Source organism: Rattus norvegicus, chromosome 2 (assembly GCF_021556685.1).
Source record: "Rattus norvegicus strain SHRSP/BbbUtx chromosome 2, alternate assembly SHRSP_T2T, whole genome shotgun sequence".
NCBI lineage: Eukaryota > Metazoa > Chordata > Mammalia > Rodentia > Muridae > Rattus > Rattus norvegicus.
The window spans coordinates 180428599-180443801 of NC_141535.1; the positions used below are offsets into that span (position 1 = coordinate 180428599).

Below are 15203 nucleotides of genomic sequence, written 5' to 3' on the forward strand. Positions count from 1 at the left end.
TATTGATGAGAGCGGAGTGTTGAAGATTTCCAGTGTTGATGTGTGAGATTCAATGTAAGCTGTAGTAATTCTTCTTTCATGAATGTGGGTGTCCTTGCATTTGGAGAATATATGTTCAGAATTGAGATGTCATCTTGGTAGATTTTCTTTGATGATGGTGTGTCCTTTCCCATCTCTTTGGAATAGTTCTCATTGACAGCCTAGTTTAATAGATATTAGAATGAATACCCCAGCTTGCTTTTTTGAATCAGTTTCAACACCCCTTTTCAGCCCTTCCCTGTGTCTTTTTATTTATGAATTGAGTCCATTGATGTTATGATATATATATATCAGTAACCAATGGCTGGTAGTTCCTGTTATTTGGATGTTAGTGGTATTACTCTGTGTGTGTGTGTGTGTGTGTGTGTGTGTGTGTGTGTGTGTGTGTGTGTATGTGTTTCTCTCCCTTTGGTTTTGCTGTGAAATTATTAATTTCTTGTGTTTTCTTGGATATAGTTACTTTCATTGTGTTAGATATTTTTCTATTATTCTCTGCAGGGCTGAATTGGTGGAGAGATAGTGTCTAAACTTGGTTTTGCCATGGAATATCTTGGTTTGTTCATTTATGGTGATTGAACATTTTGCTGGGTATAGTAGTTTCAACTGACATCTAGTTTCAGAGTCTGCAAAACTTGGTTCGCTTTTAGAGTTTCTGTTGAGAAGTCAGGTGTAATTATGACATGTCTGTCTGTATGTTTTTTCTCTTGAAGCTTTTCATATTCTTTTTTTGTTCTGTATGTTTAGTGTTTTATTTTGTGGCAGGTAGATTTTCCTTTGTAGTCCAATCTATTTTGTGTTCTGTTAATATCTTGTATGTTTATATCCATCCTTTTCTTTAACTTAGGGAAATTTTCTTCTGTGATTTTGTTGAAGCTATTTCCTGCCCCTTAACTCCTTAAGTCTCAGAATATTCTCTTTCTTCTATTCCTATTATTCTTAGGTTGAATCTTTTGATAGGGTCCCAAATTTCCTTGATGTTTTGTGCTAGAAATTTTTAGAGTTAGCATTTTCTTTGACTAATGTATCAATTTCTTCTATGGTATCTTCTACAACTGAGATTCTATCTTCCATCTCTATATTCTGTTGGTGATGCTTGCATCTATTGTTCTGTTCTCTTTCATATTGTTCTGTTTTCCCATCTCCAAGGTTGCCTCTGTTTCTGTTTTCTCTATTGTTTTTTTTTCTTTTTCATTTTCAGGTCTTGAACAGGTTTATTCATTTCCTTTACTTGTTTGATTGCATTTTTTCCTGTATTTCTTTATATGTATTCAAATATAAGGAATATTTATATTCTTTATATAAATAAATAGGTAATATTTATTTATTACCTATTCAAAGGTCTCTCTCTGTTTGATTGTATTGTCCTGTATTTCTTCAAGAATTTATTTATTTCCTCTTTAAAGGCCTTTAGAGTCTTCATAAGATGTAATTTAAGGTCATTGTCTTGCTCTTTAAATATGTTAGGATATCTTTAAGTATGTTAGGGCTTCTTATAGTAGGGGAGCTTGGTTCTAATGGTGCCATCTTGTCCTGGTTTTTGTTGAATCTGCTCTTACACTGGTCTTTAATCATCTGATTGTCTCTGATGTTGGCTGGCCTGGTAGTCCCTGTTGGTAGCAGGACTCTGAGACTACAGATAGTGATGGTAGTCCTTAATGGCAAACCACCTCTTGTTGTCTTCAGTGGCAAAAGGCCTCTAGGAAAACAGGCAGCACTGGTTATCTCAGGTGGCAGCAGACCTCCTGGGAGGTAGGATAAGCTCTGAGCTGTGGAGTATAGATCCAGGGTTGCAGTTAGAGGTGTGAATAAAACAAAAAACAAAACAAAAACAAAAACAAAAACAAACAAAAAAAACAGAGTGCAAAGCAGACAGGACAGCCCTCATGGCTGCTGGGCTTGCTAGGGTCCCAGCAAGTGGGGCATTACAGAATTGATAACTCAACTAGTTGTCCCAGGTGTCAGGGAGATTCCTGAGAATCAGAATGACCTTCGACATCCATTTATATATTATAGTGAGCTATGCTGTTTTATAAATTGTTCAAATTGCATGTGATTAGTTCTCAACAGGGTTCATAGAGTATCCATTGCTCTTTGGGGCATATAACTCTAAATAAAATTTAAGAATAAACTTAGATTTAAACGAATGAATTTTATTTTGCTTAAGTTTTATGCAGCTATATGAATAAGTATTATAGGGACATTTTCACATACATTTATACATGTGTGTGTGTGTGTGTGTGTGTGTGTGTGTGTGTGTGTGTGTGTGTAAACTTGACTACACTGGGAATTGACAGGGTGAGTGTACTTTAGAGACACTCCTGTGGAAGTGATGGTGGGAAAATGATGACAGTCTCTTTCCTACTAATGACAATGGACAGAGTTAGAGACATGAAGGAAAGTACAAGATCAAAGAGAAATTTGTGTAGCAATACTGCAGTAATATGTAGTAATTAAAACACAGAAATAGTGAGCAGGAATATGAAAAGATTTCTAACAATTCACTCTCCACTGATGAACTCAGCATTTATTTGTCAAGAATAAATACAGCAGGTACTAAGACAGGGGAAAGAATGAGAGCATTGCCAAAGATCAGCCAATAGGAAATTCACATTATATCACATCAGTTATAAGAGAAAAGTTACATGATGGAAAAAGTGTACATTTATGCATTTCTAGTTCACAAATTTGTTTAGAAGAGAACAACTAAAAAAAGTGAAGAAGGAAATGACTGACTAATGTCCTAATTGTCCTCATTTAATCTGAGTGTGAAATAATCATTCTTCTAATAAGTGTCTAAGAGTGGACATACACCTTCAACTCCCTTGACATAGGGTTTGTTTCCCTATTTTATAATTGTGAGAAGTGATTGCCATTTCTAATTGTTCACACAGACATTACTATTAAAAAGACTAAGAATTTTTTCTAACAGATAAAATACACAGTATAAAGTCATAGGAAGCACATACATATGTAAAAGAGGACAATAGCTCTAGGTGTCATGCTCTGCTTGAAGGAGAAGATGATGAAGGGATGTTAATCAGGATGATTCTGAGAGAGAAAAAAAGTGACCTTCTTGTCAAGAATTGTTGTCAAGACATTTTTAATTTGCAACAAAGGGGAAAGGGAAATTGTCATTTCCCGAGGAGACTGAAAATCATTTGCCAGGACGTTTGAGCACACCAGAGGACATGGAAGGAGGGAAGCAGGAAAATAGAGATCATCAAGCACTGGGGAGTCTTCTGAGACTCTGCTCCTCCTGCACCACTTGACTGAAGTCTTCCTCACCCAGGTCAGCAGCAATCTCCAGACTGCTGGCTACTGCCACAGCAGCCACTGCTGCCACCACTGCTACCACAACAGCCACTGCTGCCACCACTGCTACCACAGCAGCCACTGCTACCACCACTGCTACAGCATCCAGAGCTGTGACGATGGCGACGGAGAGATCTGCGGGGTCTGTGGTGGCTCAGGCAGCAGCCTCCACCCCCAGAGCTGCAGCATCCACCAGAGCTGGAGCCACAGCAGCCCCCAGAGCTGCAGCAGCCCCCAGAACCCAGGCTACAGCAGGAAGACACAGGGGGGCACTTGGGAGGACATTTTGGGGGGCATTTTGGAGGGCACTTTGGGGTTTGGCACTTGGGAGGGCACTTGACAGGGGCCTGGCACTGCTGCTGGCTCTGCTGGCAGGACATCTCAGGTATGTGTGTTCAGGAGCTGTGAGAAAATCACACACATGTCAGACACCAAACACTGAGGCATCCTGACCCATCCAGGTCACACAGAAGCATTAGTGATCATCATAGAAACAGCATCTATAGTCAGTACATTTATAATATACTTAGATTATCACATCCTGTTTCTCACGTCTTTGGAACATCAGAAACACAAGCACATGAGATATTGTTCCCTGTAATGTTGCAGCACTAAATCAATGCCTAGTGACATTTTATAAAGGTCTGCTATTCTAAGTTTTCATATGTGTGCCAGAGATGACTAATTGTAAAGGAAAGATCAATCAGTACTTAAAGGTGCTTTTAGTTTATGGTCAGTATTTCAAAGGACCCTTGAGAACACTTAGGGAGTAAGCTCAACCACTGACAAAAGAATAGCAGTACTTGTTCCAACCTGATATGGGGACACTAGCCCTTGTTATGAGGCCAGAGTTCAGATGTGTCCAAATTACCAACTGCTAAGGCTAAGAGTGGAAAGGTCAGTTTCATCCTAGTGGTATCCCTCATATCAAAGAAATATATGAGCATATCCCAGAAGAATGACTTTCTTTCCCAAACCAAAGTGAAGTCCTGTAAACTTTCCATGCTCTAGCTCTTCATTGTCAGAGAAAAAAAAGGCATTTTCTTTAAAAGCCATCCCTCCCCCTGGAAAGGAGTCTAGATGCATAGTTATCCGTGCTGAGCACTCCATCCTAAGCTGACCTATAACACTGAAGTCACTCTGCGCTCTCCAGAGCCAGACTACCCAAGACTTCCTAGTGCCTCCCTAACTAAAGCTGTGGCTAGTGTCTGACAAAGCTACCACTGCCTCAAACCTCAGATGTTTTATGATCTATCAGTTCTGGCCACAAGGCTAAGAGTTCCTTTCCACTCTTCTTTCCAGCTCTAGTTTAGCTCCACTCTGGAAGTCTTTGACCTTACTTCCAGGGGACACTTACCAAGATGAGGGGTAGAACAGGATCTGTGAGTATCTCAGCCAATAAGTGGATGGAAGGGCCCTCTCCATCAGTCCTTTTATTCTAAACCTGGGCTGTGTCCCAGCCTGTGAGACAGTGGCTAGGGATGGGATGCCCTGCCTCCTGACGCCCACATGGTTTTGTGACAGATCATGATAAGATATTGCTCATCAACCTTCCTCTTTGCAGGCAAGGCAAGCTGCATCTATCTTAGAGCATGACTTAGGCATGAGATGAGGAAGTGAACTGATAGATCCTTAAACCTGGCATTCCTACAGGGTGTCTGCATTAGGCACCACTCATTTCTTCATCATCCTACTTTTCTGCTGGTTCTTATTGTGATGTATAGCATGCTAAGCTAAAAATAGTTGACAATCTTTGCCTGCCTGCTTCCATCCATATACTTTCACAGCTGTGCTTATGTGGGTACACTTTAAACATCTAAAGCATGCTAAGCTAAAAATAGTTGACAATCTTTGCCTGCCTGCTTCCATCCATATACTTTCACAGCTGTGCTTATGTGGGTACACTTTAAACATCTAAAGCAGTAAAATCCAGCATGATGGATCTGGTGCAGCACCAAGACATGCTGAGGTGTCATTCTGAAAGACTACTGAGTCAGTCTCATTTCCCACTTAAACTATTACCATGGAATATTCAGGAGAATGAAATGCCAAGACATGGATAAAGAAAAATAAAATTCTCTTATATGGCTTCCAACAGACTTTTACAAACTGTTAAATATGTGGTGGGTAGTATGATATTTAAACACACCAATAGAGAGATGGCTCTTCAGTGGAGAATGCACACTGCTCTTGAAAAGAATCTGAGATTGATTCCTAACACCTAAGTGGGACAGCTCAGGACCAATTGTAACTCTAGATTCAGGGCGTATAACACCCTCTTCTTAACTACAATGATACAGTTACACACACAAACAAATATGCAGACATAAACATAGAAAGGTATACACACTGAACAAATAAAACACAGACATACACAGAAAAATGCAATTAAATACAAAATATTTGCCCCAGAAACAATAATTGAAAACAACTGACACAGACAGATACGGAGAGTCCTAGACAAACAGTGGATGGAGACTAGGGACTCACAGAATAGGAAGAAAGATAGCTGGCCACCAGGGGGCTAGGAACTCCACAGGAAGACCAACAGAAACCACTAACTTGGACCCTTGGGGCTCTCAGAGACTGAACCACCAACCAAAGAACATACACTTGCTGGACCTAGGCCTCCTGCACTTATGTACCAGATGTAGAGCTTGGTCTTCATGTGGGTCCTGAACAACTAGAACAGGGACTATCCCAAAAGCTCTTGCCTGAATGAGGGATGTGTTCTTCCAGCTGTGCTACTTTTTATGGCCTCAGTGGGAGAGGAGACGCCTAGCCTTGGAGAGACTTGAAGTACAAGGTGGGAGGATACTCAGGGTTCCCCCCACCCACTCAGAAGAAAAGGGTATGAGGGATGAGGGCAGAATTGTATGGGGGCTGAGAGGGAGGGTCAGTGAGCAGGATATAAATTAAATGAATGAAAAATATAAATTATAATTTAGAAAAGAAGATGGAGTTATTCAATAAATAATGTGTATGAGAATGTCCCAAAGAAACAAAATTTGCAAATAATAAAATAATAAATTAATAACTATAATTAAAATCAATAAAACCTTAGTAATAATAAAGCAGTGGTTGATACCAGAGAGAATACATTTCCTTTTTGTCTGTTGCTTTGCATATGTCTTAAAAATATTTTTATATTAGATTTTTCATGAATTTACATCTGATCATCCTTTAATATGGTACTCTGGTCTTAACTTTTTTAATATTGCTGGATCTGTAGAAACCACCACATATCTCTCATGGAAACTGAATGCTATTAATTGTAATATTAGATGGCATATTACTAACAAGAAAGTTAGAAAGAGGGTTCATATGGTATGTAGGAAATTAAGTTGATCACCTATAAAAAACACGGGAACAGTCATATGCTATGATGTATTGTCTGTATACTCCTGCATATGAGACAAAAGAGCTAAAGAGCCATATGCCCTCCCAGGAATAACTACAACAACTCATTAGCAAAGACTTGTTCAGGACTGTAAGTATCTTAAGAGAAGTAAAGACCTTTATGAATAGTTCATATGAAATATTTTCCCTCCTGCTCTCAAATTTGTTCTTAGTTAAATGATGTGATTTTTGTCTTTTAGTTTATGGTTTTTCCTAAAATGTATATTACAACTTTAAGTCTCTTAATAATGTAAATTGATTCAATCTTTTTTCGTACAATGTTTAACATAATTAAAACAAATTCCTCAAGCTTGTTTGTGGATTATAATTTTTCTTATAAACCCTAGTTGAACACATTTTATTCTGTAGATATTTGGTGATATAAAAGTCTCTTGCTACCATCTTCAGTGACATTTAAGCTATTCCTAAAGACTTGAATCACTGGGGAAAAAAATACCTAACATCTGAGGCAGACTGAGGTATGTGTGGTCACATGACCTTGCAGAGTCAATAACTGTATCATCTGGGTTGACTTATTCTGCTCACATTATTACAGTAGCCTTAGTTACTGGGAGAGGTCAGGAACTGATCCCTGATTTGTCCAGTGTCAGTTATGCCAGGCTAACCTTGGGATTTCTAGGATGATGTAGCTGAGATGGTAGCTACTCCACATTTCTGCCTCTGGGCAAGACAACACCCAGGTCCTCAGCTTACTTGCCTGACTGTAGGTATGTATGAGGTAGGTATGCTTGCTCGAAGAAGACTGAAATCTAGCCTTGAGTGTGATCTCTGGAAACTTAAACCTCAACCAACGTGAACATCATGGAGAGTAAACTGTGGACAGACTGAGGGCTTCAGTTATCAGGTGCTTTCCTGTGAGGCACAAAAGGAGCATCAAGCCTAAGAAACCCAAGGCCATACTTGTGGCATACCTTGGGGTTATCCAACTATTCTATGATTACATTTAGGATCTACTCAATGTCTGATACTGAAACCCAGGCAACTATACAGGGCCAGACAGGTCATAAATCTTTGAGGCAAATTTACCACAATCATTACTTCAGTAGTATAATCCCCAACTGTACATTATATATCTGTTCCTATAGTCCAGAGAAAAGTGTAGTCCACACCCTCCATTAAAGAAAACTTTCTTCTAAATAGAGGGCCTTAAAGAAAAGAACAGACACTATATCAGAGTAAAAGGCTAAAAAAAAAAAAAAAAATTCCAAGTAAATGGTCCCAAGAAACAAGTTGAAGTAGGCATTCTAATATTTAATAAAATAGACTTTCAACCAAAGTTATCAAAAAGATAAGGAAGGAAACTTCATATTCATCAAAGGAAAAATCCACCAAGATGAACTTTCAATTCTGGCACCTCCATTTATAAAACAAACCTTACTAAAGCTCAAAGCACATATTGCACCTCAAACAATAATAGTGGGAGACTTCAACACCCCACTCTCAGCAATGGACAGATTGTGAAAGCAGAAACTAAACACAGATACAGAGATACTAAGAGAAGTTATGAACCAAATGGATTTAACAGATATCTATAGAACATTTCATCCTCAAGCAAAAGAATATATATTCTTCTCAGCAAATCATGGTATCTTGTTCAAAATTGACCTTATAATCAGTCACAAAACAGACCTCGACAGATACAAGAAGATTAAAATAATCCCATGCATGCTATCAGATCACCACGGATTAAGACTGGCCTTCAATATCAACAAAAACAACAGAAAGCCCACATACACAAGGAAGCTGAACAATGCTCTACTCAATGATAACATGGTCAAGGAAGAAATAAAGGAAGAAATTAAAGACTTTTTAGAATTTAATGAAAATGAAGGCACAACATACTCAAATTTTTGGGACACAATGAAAGCTGTGCTAAGAGGAAAACTCATAGCTCTGAGTGCCTGCAGAAAGAAAGTCAGGAGAGCATAAACTAGCAGTTTCATAGCACACCAAAATGCTGTAGAACAAAAAAGAATCAAATACACCCAAAAGGAGTAGATGGCAGGAAATAAAATAATAATAATAATAATAATAATAATAATAATAATAATACAGTGAGAAAGAGAAAGGGGAGTTAGGTTGAAAAATGGGGAAAAAATGACCACTGTTGATATGCCCTAAAATAACCCCATAAAAGCTCACATACAATGTTTTGCAAATTTGGTATTCTAAGCTCGGTAGCAACATTGCTATAAGGGAAAACTGAATGGAGTGTCAAAGAACTCTGGAAACATCCTTTTCCATTGTAAAATTTAAAAAACTAAAAATGCCGTGAAATAAAATCAAGGAAGAAAATCCAGTTCTACATGGATTCTTTATGACACCAAAGAAAGGCACTGAAGGCAACACTAAAGATGGGAAAGCTTCCCACTTACATACTAACAGAGTTATTATTGTGAAAATAATTAGAAAGGAAAGAGGGAGGAAATTCCACCACTGCCACCAGCACAGCTGTGACAGAGCCGCGAGGAGACCAGCTGCTTGACATCCCCCTCACTGGCCTCGGATTTGTTCCAACAGTCTGTTAAAACACGGTGGATCACTGTGCTGGGCGTGCACAGACATGCCTCACCTGAGGACGTTAAAAAGGCGTATCGAAAACAGGCACTTAAACGGCACAGGGACGAAAGTCCTGAAAATAAAGAAGAAGCAGAGCGGAAATTCAAACAAGTAGCTGAGGTATATGAGGTATTATCAGATGTTAAAAAGCGGGACATCTACGACAAATATGGCAAAGAAGGATTAAATGGTGGTGGAGAAGGAGGTGGAAGTCATTTAGACAGTCCATTTGAGTTTGGCTTCACATACCGTAACCTAGATGATGTCTTGAGGGAATTTTTTGGTGGAGGGAACCCATTTTCATTTGACTTCTTCTAAGACCCATTTGATGACTTTTTTGGGAACAGAAAGGGTCCCGGAGGAAGTAGAAGCGGAGGTGCTGGCTCCTTTCTCTGCCTTCAGTGGATTTCCTTCTTTTAGGCGTGTATTTCCTGCTTTTGATACAGGCTTTACTCCATTCGGGTCACTAGGTCATAGGCGGTCTCACTTCCTTCTCTTCAGTGTCATTTGGCAGCAATGGGAATGGGCAACTCCAACTAAAATAGTTAATGACAAAAAAGTCATGTAAAGAGAATTGTACAGAACGGTCAGGAAAGAGTAGAAGTTGAAGAAGATGGACACTTAACGTCCCTGACGAAAAATGGCAAGGAGCACCTGCTACGCTTGGATAACAAGTAATTCAACACACGCATTTAACAGAAATGTTAAACCACAACAAACACGATTTGAGAAATAACAGGAACTTTATTTTTTGAGGATTTCAAACGAACTCGACTTTCTGTATAACTGTACCTTATATAAAGTGTTTATAAAACAGTTCATCGGGGCCCCCATTTATCAGATTTTTGAGTTTGTTATTGGGACAACAAAATAAAACCTTTCTTTCATTTTTTTTGTCTTTAAAATTGTTATAAGCTCTATATGCGCTTTGCTTTAAGCAAAACGTTCTCTGAGGTGAGAGCTGTGACACCTGAGTCCTGCTAGGAGGAGATTGTCTTTCACACCAGCATGGATCTTCTTCCCGCTGTGTTGAATTGTGAGCAGTGTCAGCCTGCTGTGAAGTTAACATTGCCAGATGAATCGTCTACAGAAATATTTCTATTTTATTTTCAGTATTTAGTGATGCAATCTATTACTGCCTCAAAGGTAACACATTTCTGGTTTAGTGCAAATTAAGGATGCTTTCTGGTTGTTCAAGGATGCTGGCAACCTCGTCAGTTTCACTATTGTGTAAATATGTAATGGTAAGTTTAGGTTTAAAAGAAGCAGGTAATTTGAGTTTCTGTCATTTGCTTAAAAAATAAATGTGAATGTGTTTGGTGCATTCTTTCATGAAAAAGAAGAAAATGCACAATGTTAAAGTATCACAATACCTATTTTCAAATTATATTCCAGAACAAAATTATTACGTTAAAGAGCATAAACTGCTATAGACTGCCAGGAAATAATGTGTACAACACTAAAGCAAACTTCAAAACACGAACAGACATGTAATCATTATGAAAGTGTCCAAATGCTTTGCAGAAGAGAGTTCCTCTTCAGTAACTGGAAATGAGAAAGTCAGAAATCCTCATAGACACACCTGTTTCACTTACACTCCAAAAAAAAGAGAGAGAGAAGCAAAGAAAGAAAGAGAGAGAGGAAGAAAGAAAGAAAGAAAGAAAGAGAGAAAGAAAGAAAGAAAGAAGGAAGGAAAGAAAGGGAAAAAGAAAAAAGAAAAAAATCAACTCCAATGAGTCAAAGTACAAGAGCTAAAACTGACAACTATTGAAGGAACTGAGGGAGAAAATGCTTCAAGGTATATACATGCACAAGGACTTTCTAAAAAACAAAGTTCATTTTTAGGAAAAAGTGATAAAGAGAGAGGTTAATTTCAAAGTGCATTCTAGGCAAATATAACAAGCAGGAAAGGGACAGCTAACAAAATGAAAGAAAACTGTAGATCAGTATATGTTTGGAGGAGAATTAGTGCCTAGATTACAAAAAGAAGCAAAAGATTACCATGAAGAGATGCAACTAATAAAAGGGAAAATAAACAACCACTACTGCTGATGCCCGCACCAACATGGCACCGAGATCTGGGCATAAGCCTGCGGGATTTAAAAACACACATATTCGGGTCATTCGGATCATAGGAATGCCAAATCTGTACCTTTATTCACGGAATATATACCCCAAGTTCACCGGGGGGAAAATTCCAGGAAGCCCAGTGGGAAAACCCGGCTTAAGGCTTCAGGAACAAAAAACCAAACTTGTGCCCCAAATTTTCTGCGGAGATCCGGAAGACAGGCCTAAGCCCCCAGGAACAAAGATGGAAGAACGAAAGACAGGAGTGAACCATGCCCGGTGTGTCCCTGCTGGGCCAGGGCGTTCCTTTGTTAGGAACAAAAAGCTTCTACTTGCATCAGCAGGGCTCAGTAGGGGTCAAACGCTGCAGGGGACCCAGGAGGGTAAGACACACTACTCAAAAAAGTAAATAAATAAATAACCAGCAACATGTGAAAAAAGTTTACTGTTTTAAGCCATCAGGAACATGGACAAGAAACTGATGCTCAGATTCCAGCTCACAGCAATCATGCCACCATCAGGAAAACCAATAGCAAGAAATGCTGGTAAGGACGGTGGAGAAAAAGAACTTCAAAACCCACACAAGAATTACCTTTGGATCCAGTTACACCAATTCCGAATATACGCCAAAGAATAATCATACCACAGTGACACCTACAGACCGATGTGTATCATTGCATCATTCGTAACAGTCACAATATAGAACTACACACACACCCTCAAAAAAGAAAGAAAAGGAAAATTGTGCTGTACTTGTACAAAGGAGTCATATTCTTTCACTTGCTTGATTAGAGATATACTGACTGAGGTGTTTTATATTATTTGCGGCTACTGTGACAGGTGTTTTTTTTTTCCTCTTTTAATTTTTTCTCAACCCTTTTATCATTTGTTTAAAGGAGAACTATTGATTTCTTTGAGTTAATTTTATATCCAGCCAGTTTGCTGAAGTTGTTTATCACCTGTAGAAGTTCTCCTGAAGACTTTTTGAGGTCACATACGTATAGTATCACATCAACTGCAAATAGTGATATTTTTACTTCCTCCTTTCCAATTTGTATCCCCTGTTCTACATTTTTTGTCTTATTGCTCTAGCTAGAAATTCAAGAATTGATAGGGAGGGAGCACACTTGTCTTGTCCCTGATTTTAGTGGGACTGTTTCAAGTTTCTCTTTATTTAACTTGATGTTGGCTATTATTTTGGCGTATATTGCTTTTATGATGTTTAGGTATGTGCCTTCACTCCCTAATCCCTCCAACACTTTTAACATGAAGGTGTGTTGGATTTTCTCAAAGGCTTTTTCAGTATCTAATGAGATGATCATGTGACTTTGTTCTTTCAGTTGGTTTATATAATGGGTTATAAAAGAAATTCATGTCCCTGAAAATTGAAGAAGATATCAGAAGATGGGAAGATCTCCTATGCTTATGGATTGGTAGGAATAACAGAGAAAATGGCCATCTTAGCCAAAGCAATCTACATATTGAATGCAATTCCAACAAAAATTTAACACATTTTTTAACATCCGTTGAAAGAGCAATTCTCAACTTCATATGGAAAAATCAAAAAGAGAAGTAGAGATTGGGGACTGATATGCTGAGTGAGTGCACTTTAAAGACCCTTCTTGTAGAAGTGACAATGGGAAATGATGATAAAGTCTCTCTTGCCAGGAGCCTGCCCAGCCTGGAATGGGCTTGAAGAAGGACCTAGTGTTGGTAAGAAGTAGCTTTAAAGACTCATGGTCTCCAGACTTAAGTTTTAAAGACTTATGGTCTCTGGCTTCTAGCTCTCTAGCTATGCTGAATGCTTGCTGATAACATCTAAAAGATTCTAAAGTCTTTCTTGCTTATTCTTTGTGTAAAAATCACTGGCTTCTTTTCTCTTTAACCCTGAGCATTATTAAGTACTATAATCCTCTGTGCTTTATTTAACTCTATGTTTAAATAAGCACTAAGGAAACTTAACTCATAGTTACTGCTCTGTGTTGAGAACTTACCTTTTTTGTTATTCTGTGCTTCATTAAGTGCTAAAAACTTAACTCTTACTGTTCAGTGCTCCGTGAAGTCCTAAAAATTTAACCCTTTATTATTCATTAAGCACTAAGAACTTAACTTTATTAATTCTTTATAACTTGGGTTTTAGTAAGTGTTAAATCTAGTGACTAATACATGTTCAACAGCAGAGAATTAAGTAAAAGGATTTATTGCTTGTTTTCATTTCTCTGGTGAGTCAGCCAGACCCATCTATGGCTAAGCTGGTTAAATCTTTGTCAACCAGAGAGAAAAGATGTAAAAGAATTAAGATGCCATTTACAGGCAAATACACATTCGTATACATTCAAAGATTCATACACCCTCACTCTGGCCAGGCCTGATTGTTGATCACAATCAACTCCACAAGTATTCATGCATGCTTACATATAGGCACATATATCTATATATAGAAACATATAAACAAACAAACACACTTTTGGACGGATGGAGGAAGGAAGGAAGGAAGGAAGGAAGGAAGGAAGGAAGGAAGGGTGGATGGATGGATGGATGGATGGATGGGGCAAAGTTCCCCAAACCAAAGCATTCTACTAACAAATTTATATCTTTTCTCTGGTCTTTTTATACATTGTTAGACAAAGGTTCTTTAGAAAATTACCTCATAAATCAAATGTTACTTAAAAGAGGAGTTACAGAAGGATGTTGATATCAAGTTCAGAGCAGCATTTCATTATAATATGCTCATATAAGTACAAAGCAACAGTTATTTTTTCATGGTCTTGTCTTATAACACACCCATGAATTTATCCTTGGACTGAAATATTTTTCCTTGAACAGAAATATGTCTCAAGTCTATTTCTCTTTTTAGTGTAATTATGAAAACTCACTGTATTTCTTATAATGTTGCCTTTACTTACTATTATGAGGAGTGGGCATTCTATTCTTGATCTGATTTTATTATATCCTTCTAGCAAGGGACCTATGACCATCTCTAAAAACTTTCTTCCTAAAGTTATTTGAATCAAAACAGGAATTCTATAGAATCACCTATTTGTCTATATAGCATCATTACACGATACCATATCTTTGTAGGTCTGCAGAAATCTGCTCAAAAGGGTGGGTCAATGTGAGGTGGTGGACTGTCAGAGGAAGCCTGGTAAGGTTGAGCTAAGGTTTGAAGTCCCAGGGACCCTGAAAGGACGATAGGAACTAGACCCCAGTCACATAGCCACAGCCCAGGACAGCCTCCCCAACCCAAAGAGGTGTGCGGTCATCAGTCACATAGGAGCAGCATCCCAGTCCCACCACATGTAGATGAGGTATCCCCAACCACTCAGACCAAACCAATAAGAAGCATTTCTCCCACCCCAAAACTGTATATAAGGATCCTATCCAGAAGGAATAAAGGTATGTGAGAATTACTCTGTAGTCTGAGAACTTCTGTCATTAAGCTGTAAGACCTTTGCCAGGGAAGAGACCTGATCTCTGGAAAACCACCAGAAGCTTCCACACACTACTCACTGGCTAATCAGCTTCCTGCTGGCTCAGCCTGGCCAGTCAGCATAGAGCAACCAGTACAGCATCTTGTAGCCACAGAAGCAATGGCAGCAGCAGAGGTAGAGGTTGAGGCAGATGTGGAGGCAACTGCAGCAGGGAAGGCAGCAGAGACAATTCCCACTCCCTTCTCCCCAGTTCACCTGAACCCTTGCACCGGGCAGGGCCAGAGATCTCCATGGAAAGCCTCCAGTACACAGGCCCACATGTCAACATCTAGTGTTGGTTGTATATTTCATTGTAAGAGGAAAAGCATATTAGTA

The 15203-nt window shown here is 38.7% G+C and overlaps 1 long non-coding RNA gene and 1 pseudogene across 1 annotated transcript; one reads left to right on the top strand and one right to left on the bottom strand.

The window, feature by feature from the left end:
- Positions 1-2545: 2545 nt before the first annotated feature.
- Positions 2546-4759, bottom strand: LOC147996373 (uncharacterized). The gene is made up of 2 exons (XR_015672230.1): positions 4709-4759; positions 2546-3753 (listed from the first exon to the last, which is right to left on the bottom strand). It is a non-coding gene; the product is annotated as an uncharacterized LOC147996373 (long non-coding RNA).
- Positions 4760-7405: 2646 nt separating this feature from the next.
- On the top strand, positions 7406-10008 carry Dnajb6-ps8 (DnaJ heat shock protein family (Hsp40) member B6, pseudogene 8; annotated as a pseudogene).
- The last annotated feature ends 5195 nt before the right edge of the window (positions 10009-15203 follow it).